Genomic DNA, 17,491 nt, shown 5'->3' on the forward strand with positions numbered 1-17,491 from the left:
GCGCAGGTCGCCTGCAGGACGTCACCGCGACAGACCTGCACCAGCCACACGTCATTATTACTGTATCTGCTAGGAGAAGAAGTGGGAAACAAATGAAAACCACTTCGAGGATGGCTGAAGTGAGGTTTGGGTCTACTCGGTTGACCTTCCGAGGCTGAGTGGAATCAGGATATCTTATTCATAAGTTAGAAGGTTTTTTTGCTATTGGCTTTGCGTCGCACCGACACAGATAGATCTTATGGCGACAATGGGATAGGAAAGGCCTAGGAGTTGGAATTAAGCGGCCGTGGCCTTAACTAAGGTACAGTCCCAGCATTTGCCTGGTGTGAAAATGGGAAACCATGGAAAACCATCTTCAGGGCTGCTGACAGTGGGATTCGAACCCACTATCTCCCGGATGCAAGCTCACAGCCGCACGCCTCTAACCGCACGGCGAACTCGCCCGGTTAAGTTAGAAGTAACAGACATGAAAGTGGCGAGAATGATTGCTGATACAAGGAGGTGGGAACAATGGCAGGATGGTATTTAGAATGAGAATATAAAGGCTAAGTTAGGAATGAACTCGATGGATCAAGCTGTACGCATAAACCAGCCTCGGTGGTGGGGTCATGTGAGGCGAGTGGAGGAGGATAGGTTACCTAGGACAATACTGGAGTCTGTTATGGAGGGTAAGAGAAGTAGAGGGAAACCAAGATGACGATGGTTAGACACAGTTTCTAACGATTTAAAAATAAGAGGTGTAGAACTAAATGAGGCCACAGCACTGGTTGCAAATAGAGGATTGCGGCGTAGGGTAGATTGCGTAAAATTTACAGAGGCTTGCAGACTGAACGCCGAAAGGCATAACGATCTATAATGATGATTTATGTCTTATGGCGATGATGGAATACGAAAGACCTGGGAGTGGGAAGGAAGCGGCCGTGGCCTTAACTAAATTACAGCCCCAGTATTTGACTGGTGTGAAACTGGGAAACCACGTAAAACCATCTTCAGGACTGCCAAGCGTGCGGTTCGAACCCACTATCTTCTGGATGCAAGCTCACAGTTGCGCGCCCCTAACCACACGGCCAACTCGCTCGATGAGTAGTCCCCGTTCCTGTCCTCGTATCTTTTCTAATTCTGTGGCGGAGCCGGGGATCAAACACGGGCCTCCGCGGGTGGCAGCTAATTACCCAAAACACTACACCACAGAAACGGAACTTCTTCTTCTTCTTCTTCTTCCGCTTTTTCCACTTCTGTGGGGTCGCGGGTGGGAACTGTGTCGCACATGTGGATTTAGCCATGTTTTACGGCCGGATGCCCTTTCTGACCCAACCCTATATGTAGGAATGTAATCACCATTGCGTGTTTCTGTGGTGGTTGGTAGTGCAGTGTGTTGTCTGAATATGAACAGGAAAGTGTTGGAAGAAACACAAACACCCAGTGCTCGGGTCAGAAGAATTAATCACACGCAATTAAAATCCCCGATCCGGCCGGGAATCGAACCCGGAACCCTGTGAACTGAAAGCCTCAACGCTGACCATTCACCCAGTGAGCCGGACACCACAGAGACGGAACTATTAATGAGAACTCATATTTTAAGTGATTCGAACCAACCCCTGTGTTATTGTGGGTGTTTCTTGAGTGAGGGGAAACCTGCTCTTTCTTTAACTCGATAAAATATCGTAACTTTTGGTCGTTGGAGAGAAGGATAGACCCAGATGTTCAATGAAATTATAATACACTTCACACTTTACGTGTGGTTGACAAGTTACTCACTCTGTGGTCGGTAAAGCTATTTATAGTGGTTGTGTATAGTATGACGGTAGCGATATATAACATATAAGGAAGGAAAAGAACTTCGTAAGCTGGTTATGTAATTTCTAAGCTACCATCTGTAAGTCCGTGTGAATGCTCGTAATTCCAGAAGGTGGCGGAGGAGGAAAGCGGCACGGATAAAAAGTGGAAAGGGAATGAAAGGTGGGTGTATGCATCAGAATGGGAATCCACGTAACGTACGGCACGTGATTTTGTGAGTGTCCTCAGTTTTAAGCTGTGCAAATACAATGGAAGGAAAGGGAACGACAAGTGTCGTAGAAGAATGTGGGAGGTAGGGAGGTTTGGCGCCAGCCTGGGTGGGGCCCAATCCCCTCCACTTGTGTGTGTTGGCTCTCCGCCCAGCCTCACTCTGTAGCCGTGAGAAACACAGGCCACCACCTGGAACTCCAGCCTAACGCTATTCGATTCCCGTCACAGACAGACCAGCTGTAGAACACTGGCTTGTTCTACTCTAGACGCCAAGGAGGTCACGATCATCCCCACCAGTACCTGTTTAAAACACTAAGATATCAAAGTTTTTGTCGTGTACAGCAAGTCTAAGACAAGGAGTTCTCGTATTTAATTACCGTTAAATGCCACTGACTTCAGCTGATTTTCGAATTATTGCAATCAAAAACCTAAAAGGTTTATGGAACTGACTAGACGTGGCGGTAAAGGCAAGCCTAGTTCTTCAGGATTCGCCGTGAGGAAATCGGAAACTATTTAGGAACTATAAACGTGAAATAATTGTGATCATAAAATTCCTCCTCATCCTTCTTTATCTTCTTCTGCGCCTCCTTCGCCATCATTTCTCTCTTCCTTGTACAGAACAGTTACTTCCTCTTTTTTTCTTAATTACTTTCTTCTCTTCGCCTCTATGTTAGAGGTGATATTTTTGTGGTGGCATTTAAAAACGAATAAATGGGTGAGACTTACGTCCGATGAATATTTTTATGTTATAGAAACATCTTTTAGGATTTAATTACTGTACTCCTGAATCTAACGACTTGTAGTTGTAGAAAGGATTTTTTTTGAATGAATTTTACGTCGCACCTTCACAGATATGTTGTATGCCGACAATGGGATAGGAAATGGCTAAGAGTGGGGAGGAAGAGGTCGTGGCCTTAATTAAGGTACATCCTCAGCATTTGCCTGGTGTGAAAAATGGGGAAACTACGGAAGACCATCTTCTGGGCTGCTGACAGTGGTTCGGAATCGGCAGTACAGCTACCCTGTGTAAAGAAAGAAAGAAAGAAAGAAAGAAAGAAAGAAAGAAAGAAAGAAAGAAAGAAAAAGTACTACATGATGGTGAGCCTCCGTGGCTCAGACGGCAGCGCGTCGGCCTCTCACCACTGGATGTCTGTCTGTTAGGTCATCAGCCCAGAGGCTGGTTGGATCCTCAAATAGCACCACCAAAGGTTATGCGGTTATAAGAAAGCCCCAAAAACCAATGGCAGCACCAAAATGAGGCGTACTAGGCAAGATGAGGAGCGAGGTAGTTTGCCATTGCTTTCCTCACTGGGTCAGAAAGTACTATTGCAGCACGACTGACCCTATGAGCAGCACCTTTCATAACACTCAGATGCACTAGTCGTGCTCTGAATGTCATTACTCAGCACTACCCATACCCCAGCAACTTCCATATTGTCACAGCCATGGATGAGACTGGGACTTAGGTGGAAGCTACACTTTACTCTGGCCTGTGCCAAGAGATGGATGCAAAAGTACTGTATCCATCAAGAAATGACAGCAAGGACTGGATACCGTGGATCAAATCCCGGTCGCTCCATGTGAGATTTGTGCTGGACAAAGTGGAGGCGGGACAGGTTTTTCTCCGGGTACTCCGGTTTTCCCTGTTATCTTTCATTCCAGCAACACTCTCCATTCTCATTTCATAGCATCTATCAGTCATTAATAAATCACTTTGGGAGTGGCGACCCCATCGTACTAATAGCCTATATCTGCTTCATTCATTCCATCCCTGACCCGGTCAATGACTGGAAAACAGGTTGTAGGTTTTTCACTACATGATGGTCGCCAACCTTCTGCGTCGAGACAGCACCAGAGGAAGAAGAAGAAAAGAAGATGAACCATCGGACTGAGCAGCGATCAAATCCGTCACCTTGTCTCAAGCAGCCAAAGCTCTGACACCTTCCGAACCACTTAGTTGAGTCATATAAGTTCGATCAGAGTCCACTGCGCAATGTTAGAATGGATAGAATTTCGTGTATTGTCATTCTGATGACGTATCCTGCGCAGAGACTTGTCAGGATATTTTTTCATCAATTTGCTTTACGTCGCACCGGTACAGACAGGTCTTATGGCGAGCTTATGACAGGAAAGGGCTAGGAGTAGGAAGAAAGCGGCCGTGGCCTTAATTAAGGTACGGCCTCAGCATTTTCTTGATGTGAAAATGGGAAACCACGGAAAACCATCTTCAGGGCTGTCGACAGTGGGGTTATAACCCACTATCACCCGAATGCAAGCTCACAACTGCGCGCCTCTAACCCTACGGCCAACTCACCCGGTTTCGAATCAGTAAAAAATATACCCTCCGTCATAAGGGATTTCAAATCACATTATACTCAACCTGTTTAATACAATGTTCATTGATTTTAATACTGAATACTCTCAAATAATATTAGTGTTTAAGTTTCCTTTAATTACATAAGATTGGCAGAAACTACCATTTAGCTAAATAATACTTAAATAACTTTAGTTTTAAATAATAACAATAGTAATATATTTTTATTCCATTTACCTTCCAGGTTTGGCTTTTCTCCCGGAGTCAGCGAGGGATCCCACCTCTACCGCGGGGTCCTGGAGCGTGAGACATTTGGTCGGGGATACAACTGGGAAGGGCTCGCCCAGGCGTCCTCACCTGCTATGCTGAGGAAATGGGAAGATTGGGAAGGATAGACAAGGAAGAGGGAAGGAAGCGGCCGTAGCTTTAAGTCAGGTACCATCCCAGCATTCGTCTGGAGAAGTGGGAAATCACAGAAAACCACTTCGAGAAAGGCTGAGGTGGAAATCGAACCATGGCCTCCGGGGGTTGTAAATGATCACACTAACCACTACACCACAGAGGCGGAATAATACCAATAATAATAATAATAATAATAATAATAATAATAATAATAATAATAATAATAATACTTGTTTAACGCTGGTCTGAGTTGCTCAAACGGTAGGGTACTAGCCTTCTGAGGCCAAGGTGCTGGGTTCGATTCCGACTCAATCCGGCGGTCATCCGTGACAGGGAGAAAGAGTATTATTTCATTTATCAATCATAGCGACGTTAGGACTCAAGGCTCTGTCTTATACTTCACCATAACATTAAATTATACAGTCATGTAATATAAACAGTAAACATTTGCAACAAACCATGAAAAATTAAATACTATAGTAGTACTAATAACAAACATGGAGAGAGTAATAACAGAATTTATTATTAATTTTAGTAATGGCGAAGTTAGGACTCTTTGCCCTCTCTTATTCTTATCCATTATAATAATAAAATATGATTATGGTATTGTTACGAAGAAAACAGCGTCCATTTTTTTACTCTAATTTATTTCAGGATGAGCCAATAAATGCACACACTCACTAATTGTTGTCTGTTTACAAGTCTCTCTTCGTTACACCACAGCAGGCGGTCCGGCCCGTTGGTACGGCTAATCCTTACTTTCACTTCTCCAGTCATCTCATACAGTAGCTGCGTGTAGACGGCCGGATTTAAGCACAGTGCTACTGGCTACACAACACACGACGACTGTTCCTTGCTTCGACTCCAGAGGCGGTCCACTAATTCACACAGTCTCATGCAGTGAACAACTAAACAGCAACAGCTGAACAGTATTGAACAACAGGACGATACTCACAACTGCGAATATTGACATGGGTCCATTTACCGTCACACTCTCGATAACTGCTTCAATCGTTCACTCACGGCGATCCTCGATCCACAGAAGTACACACACAGTACTCCAAGGCAGTACACAGTCTTCTGTCTCGCATGTCATCTGCAGTCCAGCTACTCGCGTCGGCCAGAGAGAGGGTGTTGCCCTATGGGTGGTCCGCCTCACCCCTTCAGGGTGAAAAATGAAAGCATTAAAAGAAAAAGCTATTCGCTTGGCACTCCGACACAATAACCACAGCACCTCGTTCAGACCTTGGTGGGACACTAGCGACAGCCAACACCTCTGTCGCCCTCAGCCCAGCCACCGAACCCCCAACACACTGAGTATCACCACTGACTTCACACCACGGAGTCCAGCACCAACTCTTACTGCATGTCCGCGGCTACCCTCCATTTTATAGCTCGGGCGATGCGCACCAGAATATTCGCGATGTGGCCAGAGACGGAATATCTCATAGCATCTCCAAGAAACTCACACATAAGCCAGCCGGCGAGAATAATACACGGAAAGGCCGGCCATGCCCTCCAGGCCGACCGGGAGCTCTCTGGTCGTCTGACTGATTCAATAGCCCCTTTCAAGAAGTACCGAAAAGCTTTACCACAGAGCTGAAACATAACAATATATTACATACAAACAAAAACTTAACTACATTGAAAATATTATATTACAAATGCAGCTTAATTTAATTTAACTACTAGGGGAAACCGGGGCAAGTTTACGATGATAAGGTTCGTTTCAACATTCCGCCATTACGTCTGTAATGACGTGTGTATTACTGCCTATCTTTTTATGCAACAGTTCTGCAATTTTCAAAGTTCTAGTTTTAATAGCTTTTTCATAAAGTAGTAAAGTTTAATTTTATGTAAATTCGTCATCTTACCCCGTGCCCGGGATAAGTTGACGAACATATTGGGGTAAGATGACGAACATTCTTCTCAACTGCTTCAACATAGAATTTCACTGAAATTTTTAAAACACGCCATCAAAACTTGAAGTAACTTGATTTTAATTACACTACACAAGGACATACATTTCTAAAGAACATAAATTAGAAAAATATTAAAATACTTCAAATTAAATTAAAAATATTTTTTAGAAGTTCCTGCTAAAATTACTACACTGAATACAAGAACTCTGAAGAAAACAGTTTTAAACTAGAATATACTCAGCACGTATCACAGAGAAACCGTCCACTGCCTTCATAACTTGAGCAGTCTTCATGCCACCACACTTTACAGTTATCACACTGAATCCAGTCTTCATTTGGAGGATGAACATACTTTTATTCACACACGGGACATGCAGAATTTTCTTGCTGCCGATTATTGTCAGATTCGGATATGAAGCCCATCTGCCTGGCTACTTTTCTTCTGAAGGTTTTACATTCCTGCTCTTTCTTCAGCATTTCTTTTTGTTGAAGCATGTCCTTCATTGGTGTGCTGGTTATGACGGATGCTGATCTCCTAACTCTTTTCCTCGTTGTGATGGGTCTTTGAGCGTGCGGTAGTGGTCGAATATCATATATCGTTGCCGTTGACGTGCTTGGCTGTGATGATTTTGACACTTCGGGTTGTAGTGTATTATCACAGTGATTACTGATAGCCCTATCTTCTTCTAAAATTGAATTATCAGGTACTGAAGGCAAATCTGCATGTCCATTATGTTCATCGTGTGCTCCTGAGGTAGAAGGATGGTGCTGTACTTCATAATCTCTTTCTGTAGTCACTGCTGGAGAGTAATCTTCCTCATCAAATATTTGAGGGTTGAATGGCTCAATTCCACATGCTTCAAATCCTTTAATTGCATTGCTCATAGTTGCCGCCTTTATATAGGCTTCGCCAAAGAGTTTTCCTACGATTCTGTCAGTTACCTGCTGGCCAGGATTTGACACAAGGAAGTTATCACATGCTTGTGAATAAAATGATTTTAAAGGGCCAAAGAACGCCACATCTAAGGGCTGCAATTTGTGTGATGTGTGTGGTGGCAAGCCAACCATCACAATACCCTTTTCTTGGCATAAAGTTACAGCAGCTAGTGTAATGTGGGAAGCATGATTGTCGACAATGAGCAGAACCGGATCTTCTTTACTAGGCTTGACATGTTCAGAAAAACGCTCTAAGAAGGACACAAAGAGTTCAAAATTTATCCAGCCTGTCTCTTGAGGGTGGCCGACAGAGCCTGGTGGCGTACCGGAAAACAGCTCTGGCTTCATACGTTTTCTAGGGAAAATGAGAAATGGAGGAACATAAAAACCACTAGCGCTCATGCAGCATACGACAGTGATATTCTTTCCCCTCTCAGCGGACACAATTCTTGAAACCCTCTTGGCTCCCTTTGGCGGGATGATCTTAGGCAGCTTGGTTGGAACAGTCGATAATCCTGACTCGTCAGCATTGAAAATTCTTGCCGACTTAAACTTCTTTTTCTCTCGAACTTCTTTAATAATATTAAAATATTTACACATTTCCACTTTATTAAAACCCATCATTCGCCCTATGGATGTGGCCTCAGGAGTTCTCTTACAAAAATGGTACGTCTTCATGAATTTACTCAGCCAGTCTTCTCCAGGCATTTGGCTATCTTTGTTAAAAGGATGTTCGATTCCTTTTTTCTCCGCAAACTCGTAAACAATTTTCCTACACTGAATCGTAGTAAGTCCAAAAAACCTTTGATTGAGCTCAGTAATATAACGCTGCAGTTCTTCGAGTTGTTCATTCGTGAAAACGTTGCGGAACCTCCCACCATGCACTGGCAGGTCCTGTGAAGAAATAGAGAACTTCTGAATAAGCTATATTCCAAAACATGCTATTTGGATTAGTTACTGGCCTAATTCTTTACACTCATTAAACTACAGGCTTACCTCTTGCGGCTTCTTTGAATAACGCCTTAAAGTCGCTTCCGGAATACCATACTGTGCTGCGGCTGCATTACAAGACAGCCGAGATTCTTTGACAGCATGCATTGCGGCTATCATGCTTACTTCATCCCAGTCCCGTCTGTCCGTTTTCCGCTGATAATTTCTAGACATTTCTGTAATTAGCGTAAGGGAACGGGTGACTACGTGTAGCCTACGAATTCGTCAACTTGCCCCCGTCATCTTGCCCCAGGTTGCTTAGGAAGCGGTTTGTCCTTATTATCGACAGACATCTTACAATCAAGATTCAGTTAACACTGAAGTAAGTAAGAAATACATTGACATTTAAAGAAAATAAAACAGTTAATTCGTATTGTGAGCTCACTAGTAGTAGAAGCTTACTGCACATACCTCAGATATTTTAGTGCGACAGCGCCAGACAGACACCCCCCTACCACTGCACGTCTCAGACTGAAAGGAATTTCCTTCTATGTGTAAGTTATACCTGTGAGATATCGGACCCAAGGTCACATGGTAGCCAACTTAGTGAACAGAATACTACAAAAGTTATGGTTGACTCGTCATCTTGCCCCGGTCTCCCCTACTGTATATATCTATACATCTATATAAATAAAATTGTAGGGGGTCCGCTGTCTGTAATTTCTTTTGTTTTGCCAATTTTTCAGATATTTATCCGTTTTAGGTCAACTCAAGACCGAATCGGTGGTTTTTACGTTTCGTGTCTGTTTGTTTGTCTGTTTGTCTGTTTGTCTGTCTGTTTGTTTGTCTGTTCCACCATCACGTCGAAACGGCTGGATAGATCTCAACCAAACTTCATATTTAGAGTATACTCATCCCGGGGAAGGTTTCGATATGCATATTGTTTTAAAATCTTTGAATACACGGGGGGTTTATAGGAAAACCAGAATGGTTTTTCCACCATCACGTCGAAACGGCTGGATAGATCTCAACCAAACTACATATTTAGAGTATACTCAACCCGGGCAAGGTTTCGATATGCATATCATTTTAAAATCTTTGAATACACGGGGGGTTTATAGGAAAACCAGAATGGTTTCTCCACCATCACGTCGAAACGGCTGGATAGATCACAACCAAACTTCACATTTAGAGTACACTCATCCCGCGGAAGGATTCGATATGCATATCATTTTAAAATGTTTGAATAGACGGGGGGTTTATAGGAAAACCTGAGTGGTTTTTCCACCATCACTTCGAAACGGCTGGATAGATCTCAACTAAACTTCATATTTAGAGTATACTCCTCCCGGGGAAGGTTTCTGTATGCATATTATTTTAAAATATTTGAATAGACGGGGTTTTACAGGAAAAACAGAATGGTTTTCCTCCATTTTCTCTTATACTATTGATTTTCTGTAAACTTAGTTTACCGTACGTGAAACGTCTCTTCATTATAAACAACTTTCGTTATGTTCATAATTTACCTTACTCTTCACATGACGGAGAAATTTACAATTTTCCGCTGGTATCATGCTCTGCATTGAGTGACCGACAGAACGACAACGAACCTACAGGTTACCATGGCAACGTCTCTGACTGCATGCCAGCAGGGAAGTAACGTATTGCCATTTTCCTCATCATGCTTTTAAATTCGTGGTTGTTCCTCGGGTAGAAGGCAAGAGAGGCGTCAATCGGCCTATCTGCGGGATATTGGCGGAATATCGTTGGATGTTATAACCGCCCTCGAATAGATTAGGTAATAACACCATTAGTCATCTTCTTATTATTTGTTTACCTAGGAATCACTGGATCTAAATTTCTCCTCTGTTACCGCTTTATTATATCCATAACACACACTAGCATAATTTATTGAGGGGATTTGATTTTCCAATACGTTAACTTGGCATTTACATATTTGTCGTTATCCGGCTGTCCTCAGTTATAATCCATTTTCTATTACTTTCAACTTTCTTAACTGTATTATTTTCTTCCTTAATTACGCCGTATGTACGCGAATGCTACAAACTACTGGATGTATTTCCACCAAGACTCATATTTAGAATACACCTGTCCTTGATAGGTTTTAGGGAAAATATTGTTTCAAAATCCCTGAACTGACTGGGGGTTTATACGAAACCGAAACAGTAATTTTGCACTTCCACAAAATATACACAACCAACGTTAATTTAAATCTACCTGCCTTGGTAGAAATTAATTTATAAACTTTTTTTCTCATGTGCATCATTTCGATACCAGGATTAATAAGGGAGATATCATTAACGGACCGTTTTTCTGTACAAGTCCCATCGGACTTAACTCACGAGCGGGTGCGTGTAAAGCGTATTCCTTACAAATTGAAAACTACTGAAGACATTCGAACCAAAATTTATATTTAGCATCCACCTGTCCAAAGGTAGGTTTTAAACGTAAATAACATTTCATGTTCCGGAATGGACTGGCGGTTTATAGGGAACCGAAATGGTGATTTTACTCTTCCACAATATATACAGAACAAGACCAACCTAACTGGAAATCGACCAAACGTGATGGAATTCCACCTCTAAACCTTTTTCTTCATGTGCATTTTTCATAAATGGTCACTTTTGCAGGTTAAGTCCAGCGGACATAGCCCAAAAGGTGTTTTACATGGAGCAGATTCCTTATCTATATAAATCAAATCGTAACGACTGTGTGCCTCTACACTGACTATTTTGGCGAAATTTTCGTACAGCATTCCGTTATAAGGGGTAATAATGATCATCTCCATAATTTTTGGTTTAGTTTCCTGAAAGTCCTAATTTTTATCCGCCTCGCCCAAAATCCAGATTGCGGCATAATCTGCCAGAAGAAAAAGAAGATAATTGAAATTTGACAAAATTATACCTTTTCGCCTGTAACGAACGGAATACATCCCAGATCATTACATTTTTCACTTTTTATCCCCGAAGAATATCGAAATATGCAGGCAATTTTAATGATGGTGCAGACCTTCGGAAATTCCTATCACATAACGGATTGCACAATCTCCGTTCAATTTGGAATGATCTACAACCTTGGTCTTTTGACTTTTGCCGTATCTGTATCCCATTTACGTTTGATTTTTCTCTATTAATCGATGTTAAGTCAATTTGGAATTTTCACATGCATAATTCATACTTTCAGTTACATATATGAAATACAGAATCATCATACTCTTCACGAAAATCAGCCCACCCAGTAGGCATATGTGAGCCAAATGCTATGTATGTAGCTGTCACATAATTATCCGAAAGGTAATGTAATGTGAGATAATCTTACCAAACCTTTACCCTGTTCCACGTTTCTAACTCAATCTGACCCAAGAATAGATGACATATCATATGACCAGCCATTTAGGCCACTAAATCCGGCGTGTCTTATGGTATAATCCTTTGTCGATATGACGTACGTTTAGTAGCAGTTAATCTGTAAATGAAGGTCTTCAATATTGTAAACACGCATATACTTTCGTATGTCGATCTATATATATTGACTGATGTCGATTTTTAGCGATCGAGAAAGGGTGGGTCTGCTATTGTAATCAGTACTCCTCACACTTTAACTGGCAGTAGGAAAGGGTTCCTTCTCCAACTCCTGTGTAAGGAAGGCCTACAATTGTAATGAATAGTTCCCTTCTCGATTTGACTTGCAGAAGGCAAGTGAGCATGCAGTTTTGTTTAAAACTCCCCTACCCGATTGTGTTTGGCAGTAGGCAAGGGTGCCCGCCATTATAAAGAAATGTCCTCATCTAAAATGTGACTTTCATTAGGCATAGTGGCCCGCTATTTTGATGGAAACTCACCAACTTGGTGTGACTGGCAGTAAGGTAGCTGGAAGTAGGAAAATGGACCTGGCATTATAATGATAACTGCACAACTCAACTTCGAGTGATAGTAGGGTAATTGCCTGCCATTATAATAAAAACTCCTCAACTGTAATCTGTCTGGAAGTAGGAAAGGGGGCTGCCATTTTAACGATACTCCCCAAATCGATTCTGTCCGCGTAGTAGGCAATGGGGCCTGCAATTATAATGTAAACTTCCCAACTCGATTGTGAATGGCAGTAGACAAGTGAGCCTGCCGTTATATCACAAATACATAACAAACTTTTTACATTGGAAACAACGTACGGGGACCTCCCCATGCTCTTTCTCGGATAACGCTAAGAGACATGCAATTTTAAAACAATCTTATTTACTGCATGTACACTATTTACGTCGATATTCAAATACAATGTAGAATACCGTAGCGAAGCACGGGTACATTCGCTAGTTATAACTTAAAACCTTAACTACAAATATATCCATTTACTTATAAAATCATGCATCATTCACTCAGGCATAGTTTAGGAAGTAATTTCGGCAAGGATTATCAAATTTTTAGATTTTCTAATATTCACTGGAGTCTGGCAACCGACACTTGGAACACCGGTTGAAAATAGCAGTTTTGTTGTTGGGAATGGCAATGGTTTGGAAACTGGAGCGTGTATAACGGTCATGAAAGGAGGAAAAAGATTTAAATGACATGACAATATGAATGATATCAACAATTATAAAAATATCAACAGTAAACCAAATGGAGTAGAAACCTGTAACTAACAAATAAATGCGTAACTATTAGGAAAATTTGCTCATTCTCGCACTCATTCAAACCTCACTCAATTAGGGAAATAGTGGATTAGAAACCAAATGTCGGCAGCACTGAAGATGGTTTTCCGTGGTTTCCCATTTTCAAGCCAGGCAAATGCCGGGGCAGAACCTTAATTAAGACCTTTCCTATCCTATCTCCGCCATAAGACCTATCCGTGTCGGTGCGACGTAAAGCAAATTTAAAAAAACAAAAAAAAAAACAAAAAAACAACAATAAAACACCTCACTCATCAAATAAGTCAGCTGGAAATATTCAACAACTGATCTCGTCAATCCATCTTACATTTCCTACGAGAACGCAAATCTCGAATTTTTGAAATGAAAAATCTAGTCCCTGTGGTTCGTTTTCCAAGTAAAGTTGGAGGTCCTGCGGTCATGATAGTATGACATGTAAAAGGACAAGTTTATTTGTAAGGATTCCTCCATGGCATCCACTTTTCTAGGAAGTAACAGAACAGAAGGGACTCTAGACGTGTGTCCTCAATCTAGTGCCAAGTGGCGAGTGTGTGCACATCTGTTACCTCCCACATGTTCTCACACCTTAAGTTGCACATTTGCATCACAAGTGTGGAGAGTCATGCTGCTGCATTTCCTGCTTCGCCGCTGGACATAGTCGCTATGCAAATTTGGCCTCGCAGACAAGCAGAAGACACAGTATCTCAGTAACATGTTTATAAATTATTTATCTTTCTGTTGTTTGTACCCTCGATCTTCAAGGGAGATCATTTTTCTATTGCCTACAGCAGGCAGTGTCTTAAAAGGGATATAACTATAGGAAAAGGCTCAGCTCGCCTCGTCAGCTGTGAGAAGACTGCCTGATTGTAGGAGGCAGAAAGTAGGACGTTTTAATTAGAAAAATAAACAGCTGTATTATCAGCACATTTTGTCTTGTACCTCTTCTTCCGTTTCGCCCTCATCCTACTGCGGTTACGGGTAAAGTTGGGACGGCGGACGTAACCCCAGGCGGTAGCTTCTGATCAGGGTGCAAAATCAGAAAGAATTGGTGATGGTGACGGGGGAGAAGAATCTTACGGCTTAACTTCTAGTGGTTATTTCAAGCCGTACTTGGCGAGGGCGAGTTATATCATTCCCCTGCAAGTAAAATACCCCCCTCCCAGAGGAATTTGTCAGTTTGTACATTCCTGAAGTAAATATTGTCCTATTGGCTACCTATCACAAACACACCCTTTCCAAGAAGTACATACGTGGTGTTAACTAAAGCTACTTAGAGCGATGACAAGGGAGGAGTGTTTCAAGTAATTTCTATTTTTGCCCGCGCTTCAGATGGACTTGCCAGAGAGAAACATGAACAATAGACTGCAGGTGCGGAGATGCCACCGCAACCTCGCTTTATTGCTCAAGGTCTGGCATTCATTCTATTTTTTCTATATTATGTGTTTTTTTTAAGCGAAGGACTTATATTCAATATATACAGGAGATCAGGCAGTAAAGGAAAGCAAAAGCGAATTTGGGATGGGAATCATAATCTAAGGAGTCAGTATTGATTGATTGATTGAATTAAAACACTGAGATTCGTCGATGATATTGTTATTTTATCTGAGACTGCAGAAGATCTGGAGAAATTGATGAAGGGTATGGACGGAGTCCTGGGTGAGGCGTAGAAGATGAAAATAAATAAGTCCCAAAAAAAAAAAAAAAAGGAATGGAGTGCAGGTGATGCAGGTAATATTAGATTAGGAAATTAAATCTTAAAGGAAGTAGATGAATATTGTTAATTGGGTAGTAAAATAACTAACGATGGCAGAAGTAAGGAGGACATGACATGGAAGGCCTTTCTTCGAACACTGATATAGGAATAACTAGAAATATGTTTTTGAAGACTTTCGTCTCGAGCGTGGCATTGTATGGAATTGAAACATGGCGATAACTAGTTCAGAAAGAAAGAGATAGAAGCCTTTGAAATGTGATGTTACAGAAAATGCTGAAGGTGAGATGGATAGATCGAATAACGAATGAAGTGAGCAATTGCAAAATGACCTCGGTAATGTTGTGAGATGGACAGCAGGCAATGGTATGATGATAAACAGGGTTAAAAGTTAGGTTGTGACTTTTACAAATAGGAAAAGTCCTCTCAGTTTTAATTACTGCGTTGATGGGGTGAAAGTTCCTTATGGGGATCATTACTAGTACCTAGGTGTAAATATGATTTTAAATAAAGGGTACAGATCTCTGCACATGGTTATGGGGGTATTTAGGGGGTTGTAGTAAGGATGTAAAAGAGAGGGCATATAATTCTCTGGTAAGACCCCAACTAGAGTATGGTTCCAGTGTATGGAACCCTCACCAGGATTGCTTGATTCAAGAAATGGAAAAAATCCAAGTAGTTAGTGGGACGTAAAGCAAACGGCAGACACAACAAACTCGTCTCCAAAAACTTGAAAAAGCAATGGAGTTAGTCCAAAACATCTACACAAAAAATCCATGTTAAGACATACAAAAATTTGGACTTACAACACAGTCATATAACCTTTACTCAAATGGAACGCTCGCACTCAATCGAAGACGAAAACTTGAAGAAATCAAAAAAGAAGAGAGGAGGATCATTAGGAAAATCTTAGGAACAAGATACCTACCCCAAAACGGTTACAGGATTCAATCAATCAAAACAACAGAAAAGTTCTCAAACATCGAAATTGACATTAGGAAAAGGCGAGTGAAATCCTTCGGTCATCTCACTAGGTTACGATTGACAAAAAATATAATAGATTATGGCACCTCATTTAGGAACTCAACAAAGTTCGAAAGGACCTCAAAAACGCCAACATAAGTTCAACAGACATTCTAGAAAGAAACATCTTTAGACACAAAGTTAACAATTGGGAGGCTACATCAGAGCAACCACAACAAAAACAGTACAGACCAAAGTGGTCGAAAGAACGTAAACAGGCTTTCTCGGAAAGAACAAACACCTATTAGAACAACAAGAATAACCCATAGAAGAAATGATTGAGTTATTTGCTTAACGTCTTCCAATATTGGGAGAATTCGATGATGACGATGATGATAATAATAATTATAATAATAAATAATAATACACTGGCTAAATAAATATATATACACCATGAAATAGGAAAGTAGAATACGGAACTTTTGGCAATATATTTAATTGATTAAAGGTACGAGACTATAGGTTAAGATCTAAGCGAGAAAGCAAAGCAAAGCAAAGCCACCTCCGTACAGGCCATGAAGGCCCTTGGAGGAGTGGAAGGTAAAGGCTTCCACCATTGTTAACCTCGGCACGTGATGGGGTAGAGTGTTTAGCTCTAAGCCCGGCTGCCTTTGCCCCCAGTAATTAACCTGGTACTCATTTTTGGTGTAGGCTGAGTGATCCTCAGGGCCACATACACCTCCGGAAGTGGAAATCTAGTTTCCTAAATTTTACGGCTTCCTGATGGGGATTCGAACCCACGTCCTTCCGGGCGAATCTACACGAGAAAAGCCATCGCAAATGTGCCATGCTGGTCCATTAATAACAGGTGTAATCGCCCTGACTGTTGAATTCAGCCTTGCAAACGTGCATGTATTGTGTCGGAGAGGTGCCGGATGTCAGCTTGTGGGGTGAAGTTCTATGCCTGTTGCACTTGGTCGGTCAATACAGGGACGGTTAATGCCGGTTGTGGATGACGCTAGATTTGTCGTCCAATGATGTCCTATACGTGCTCGACTGGGGATAGATCGGGGGATCGAGCAGGCCAAGACAACATATCGACACTATGTAGAGCAAGTTGGGTCACAACACTGGCATGGGGGCGTGCATTATCCTGTAGGAAAACAAACCCGAGAATGCTCTTCACGAATGGCAGCACAGCAGTCGAATCAGCAGACGGACATACACATCTGTAGTCAGGATGCGTGGGATATAGGGTTGGGCAGACCGGAACATTCACTTGTTCCGCAACATTGGGAGCTTGAGGCGGAGTGTTTCGGTACAGAGTGCCGAGACACGGGACACAGGACACAGGACTGTAACTGCGTCCTAGAGAGAACTTCGAGAGGCAACAGGACATGCTCCGCTTCAGCTGGAATGTGCCTTAACCGAACGTGCTGTGCCAAGGCCGCACTAGATAGATTAGTTGGCCTTGGCTCTGTCTGCCTGTCGATATCGGCTGTGTGCCGCCCTGTGTTGGAGTGTCAACATTTTTTCATCCAGTTATATCTTTAATTCCAAAGCGATGACCCATGTTTTTCTTGGGCTTAAAAGTTTCCTTAAAGTCCAAATTAATTTTTAACATCAATCCCCGAGAAAGTGTT

Source organism: Anabrus simplex, chromosome 1 (assembly GCF_040414725.1).
Source record: "Anabrus simplex isolate iqAnaSimp1 chromosome 1, ASM4041472v1, whole genome shotgun sequence".
Classification (NCBI taxonomy): Eukaryota; Metazoa; Arthropoda; class Insecta; order Orthoptera; family Tettigoniidae; genus Anabrus; species Anabrus simplex.